Source organism: Prosopis cineraria, unplaced genomic scaffold (genome assembly GCF_029017545.1).
Source record: "Prosopis cineraria cultivar Desert tree isolate PC_DT_omini unplaced genomic scaffold, ASM2901754v1 PC10, whole genome shotgun sequence".
Classification (NCBI taxonomy): Eukaryota; Viridiplantae; Streptophyta; class Magnoliopsida; order Fabales; family Fabaceae; genus Prosopis; species Prosopis cineraria.
In genome coordinates, this window is record NW_026555341.1 from 13,802,897 (window position 1) to 13,807,589 (window position 4,693).

The 4,693-nt window shown below is 32.1% G+C and overlaps 1 pseudogene; it reads right to left on the reverse strand.

The window, feature by feature from the left end:
* Positions 1-1,177: 1,177 nt before the first annotated feature.
* On the reverse strand, positions 1,178-4,259 carry LOC129322434 (benzyl alcohol O-benzoyltransferase-like; annotated as a pseudogene).
* Positions 4,260-4,693: the final 434 nt, after the last annotated feature.

The following is a 4,693-nucleotide window of genomic DNA, read 5'->3' on the forward strand; positions in this document are numbered from 1 at the left end:
TTCAAAATTAGTATAATGTTATCTTTTTTTTAATAGTTAACTTTGCTTTAAAAGGTATCCTGATCAACAATTGACTTGACATTGCATCCGTTTTAAAAGATCAAGAGTATAATATTGCTCCACAATTTTTTTTGAGGTGCCTGTAGTTTATTCATTGAAAGACTTTATTAGGACAAAAAAATGAACTTTAATCCAAAAAATAATTGCTGAAAAGCAAAAAATGATGAAATGAAATATATAATCAAATTACACACATTTTTTCTTTGTATGTTACTTTTCCATCTTTTAAAACCATTTGAGCCACTAGCTCTTAATAGATTTTAAAAATTATTTATAAAATCTTCTAAACACACACACACAATAATATAGGAAGAAGGAAAGAAAGAAAATGAATAAAATGTGTTTTATTATAAAATCTAAATTCAAGAATAGAAATCATATTTGTTTTAGGCAAAAAGAGTATTTATTATAACAAAATTTTATCTTAATATGATAGTAATTTTGAAAACTTTAAAATTGACAATTTTGTCAATTTTGAATAGAAAAAATAAGGGTTATAAATAAAAATATAGTAATGCATAAGCATAAGAGATAAGTTAGTTGCAGAAATAACTACTAAAAGAAAAATCATGACCCACATGCTAAAGTATATAGCCCTCATTCCTGAAAGACTTTAAAATTAACATAAATGAAATAATGACAGGTAAGCAACATGTTAAGCCACTAGCAGGAAAAATCTCTAAAAGTGTTTGAGGTTATTCAGGAAGATTATTGCTTGAAGCACTTGCAGGGTCAACCTCACAGTAAATTCTAAATTCAAAATTATCAGGTTAATTAGATTTTTGTCTGTAATTTTTGAGGTATTTTTCTGTTACTTTTTGGTTAACTAATGGTCAAAGTTAATTTTTTATTAATAATAGGTTAGCCTGCATCATTTTGAAAAATTAAGAAAATAATTTATATAATAAGTGAGTTCAGGATTTATGATACTATGTATTGGACTTAAAGTTCAATGAGTATTTTTCTCTTTTATTAAAAAAAAAGATAAGAACAGTTATTCAACAACAACCAACGTACATAGCTACATACATAAATTATAAAGTGGCTTGCCTAATATCATATTTTTCTAATTAACATGTTGTAACTCATTGATAAATATCATCATAGCTTTGTGCAGCTAGAGCATTGGCACTACATTTCCTTCCTCTCCTTTTGCATTCTTATGTGAAACAAAGGAGCTTGATCCAAAGATAGCCCCAGCACCAGCCATAGCTAGCCTAGCATATACTGCCTTATCCCAACCAAAATCTACGTCCTTAAACCCAGCACGTGTTACATCTGACACAATCCAAGACCTTGAGGTAGCAAAGTGAGGTCATCCTCTAATCACCATAAGATCTGCTGCAGATTGTATATACTCTTTTGTTGTCATGGCTTTAGATTTCTTGACTAGCTCTAGTGCATATCCAAATGAGTTTCTACAGAGCTTCATAGTAGTGGTGACGACGGCAGGGAATGCAAAAGAGTTGCCATAATAACCAGGTTCTAATAATGGAGGATTTGACTTACCTCTTATATTGTTAATACACATCAACCAAACCTCCTTATCTGGTTCAAGCTTTAAAGCTATAGTGCGACAACACCACAAGAATGCTGTGAGAACTTCAAACCTAGAGTTGTGACGACCTTGGGGAAGAGGAAACAATTGATGAATGGCCTTTAACTTGCTGGGTCCAAAGAAGAAAGAATGTGGACCATGGTTTCATCCCTTATTATTTCATCATCATCAAGCACTTCAACGTATTCATCATGGGTGCATGTAATAAGGTAGGTCCTTCGCATTTAGTAACTCTTTACACCAAACTGGAGGAATTGAAGGCTCACAAGTACCTCGTGCAATCTCAGCTAAGGCCTTCAAGAATTGAGTAATACCAGGACCATCACTCATTGTGTGATTTAAGCGAATAGCGAGAATAAAACCACCACACTTGAGACATGTAATTTGTAATAAAAGGAAGAAAAGCACAACATGAGCACATGTTGAAGTAATTTGAAGTGAACACTATAGCATTTATAAGGAGAATATACACACACTCCCTCTAATTTTTAACAGATTTGCCATCATAAAAAGGAAGGATAGTTATATCATTAAAACCGTTAAAAATAAAAGGATACTCCCTCAATTCCTAATTACAAAACACTTTAGACTAAATCTTACATACTAATAAACTTTATTAAATATACTTAATAACCTTATTTTTTTCAAAATAAAAATATAAACTTTCAAAAACACCCTTTGTTTAATATATTGAGAAGAGAGAGGGATGGAAATTAAATAAAGAGAGAAAAGATATGTTAGAATAAGCTTATTTAATGAAATCTTAATATTCTCAAAGTGTCTTATATTTTGAGATACCAAATTTCTCCCACAAGTGTCTTATAATTTGAGATGGAGGGAGGACGCAACTTTTTAATTTTATCATTCTTTGTAATTAATAACCATAGTAAAAAAAAATTTTGGGTTAAAGGGCAAATCTATACATTAAGTAGTTGGTCACTAGCACCAGTATCATAAAAGTAACAAACAGGCATAAATACCTATAACGTTACATGAGTGGGTGTAGAAGTAACTAAACTATTAACTTTGCCCTAACGATGTTAGTTTCTGGTGTTAAATGCTAATTGTGTATGCCACGTGTCAATCTTTATTGATGTGGACTAAGAAAGGGGCAAAAATACCTACGAAGTGGTCAGCTAAGGGTATCCAGTAGCTTAAAGTGAAAAGGGCAAAAATACCCATAATATTACGAGAGTTGGTGCAAAAGTGACAAATTCATCAAATTTTTTAAATATTGATCGTTTAGCTAATACTTAAGCAGAAGTTGACTATTTTTTACTAATGTGAAAAAAAAATTCCTAGGTGAAATTTTATGGAGGTTAATTAGTCATCGTATGAATATTATGTAGGAAAATATCATTTTGACCAAACATCAAATTAAATCACTCGCTTCTTTGCAGTAGTGATGAAAACTATTTGAAAATTTTGAACTTATCATGAATAAAATTGTTAAGGTTGTGACACTGTTCTTAAGGTAGGGGGTGTAGGAGGTATGCTTAGTCTCGATCTTCGATTGTGTATAACCTATCTCACTATGTTGTATCTCAAGTTTTGACAGATTAATCACTATTGCACCTACTAAAATAACATTATGAGTACTCATACGATGATCGATCAACCTCCTTAGAAATTCACCTGAAAATATTTTTTTCTACATCAGTGAAAAAATAGTTAACTTTTACTTAGGTGTTAGTTAAACGGTCAACATTTAAGAAATTTGATGAATTGGTCACTTTTACACTAACTCTCGTAATGTTATGGGTATTTTTTCTCTTTTCACTTTAGGTTACTGGATGCCCCTAGCTAACTACTTCGTGGGTATTTTTGTCCTTTTTTAGTTTACATCAGCAAAGACTAGCACGTGACATGCACAGTCAGTATTTAACACCAGAAACTAATGCTGTTAGAGCAAAGTTAATGGTTTGGTTACTTTACACCCACTCATATAACGAACGTTATAGGTATTTATGCCCCTTTCCTCACTTTATAATATTGAGTACCCTTGGCCGACTATTTTATGCGTAGATTTGCCCTTTAACCCTTTTTTTAGGGATTCAAAAGACAATAAATAAACAAGGGGTAAAATTGGAAAAAAATAATTACTCTAATTTTGTTTTATATTACTGACTAAAAAAGTTTTCAAACTTGGCCTTAAGGATGAGAGAGAGTACATATGAATGAGGAGACTTGTATGAGTCAAAGGGGAGAGTTAGTAACTCTATCTGAACCAAGAACATTATAAAGAAGCTCTTCAAAGCAAAAGAATGGAAGTTGAAAAGTGTCACCAAATTGAGAAAGAAAGACATCAGCATCGGCTTCAATGAACAAAAACTCCCTTTTCATTTCAATCAACCATAAGTTTACGACCAGGACCTTCTCTAAGTCTACCTACAAATGGATAGTAAAAGACTAGAGTTTTAGAGAGTGCCTTTCTAATAACAAGAGCCGGGTCCTTTCCTGCCATAGAAGGCTGGTGAGAATAAAAGCGTATTATAGGAAGTTGAAATTGGAGACCATCTTGGTCACCAATATTAGATAGTAGCTTCAGTTCACGAGGGGTAGGCTTGGCTGGAGGTATCAACTCAGCTTCACATCTCCTTTCAGTAAATTTTATGTCTAATGGGGAAAATGGTTGAGCCATATCTCTGTTAAAACACACAAAGAATTTATAAACTACAAAGAGATCAGGAGAATGATAATATTGATAGCTACTTTGGTTTCGGATTGTGATGTGAGCTAGGCAGCATTATATATAATACTCTATTGGCGAGGAGGCTAATTATTCAGCAGGAAAAAGAATAAGTGGTATAGAATGTGCGTGAAGATATCTATAGGAAACCTAAAATTATTTGATCTGTACATTTAACACGTGTGCCATGCATAACTTATTTCAAAACCCATCCAAATTTATGTTACCAAATTAACAACTACAATCGACCAAAACCAATTTTAAAGAATGTTCGGTTTGGTTTTTTCCTTTTTTATAAGAGTTAAATGATATTTTTGCCCTCCAACTATTTTCTTAGGAATATCCGGTATCCTAAATTTTCATGTGATATAATTTTCCCTTCAACA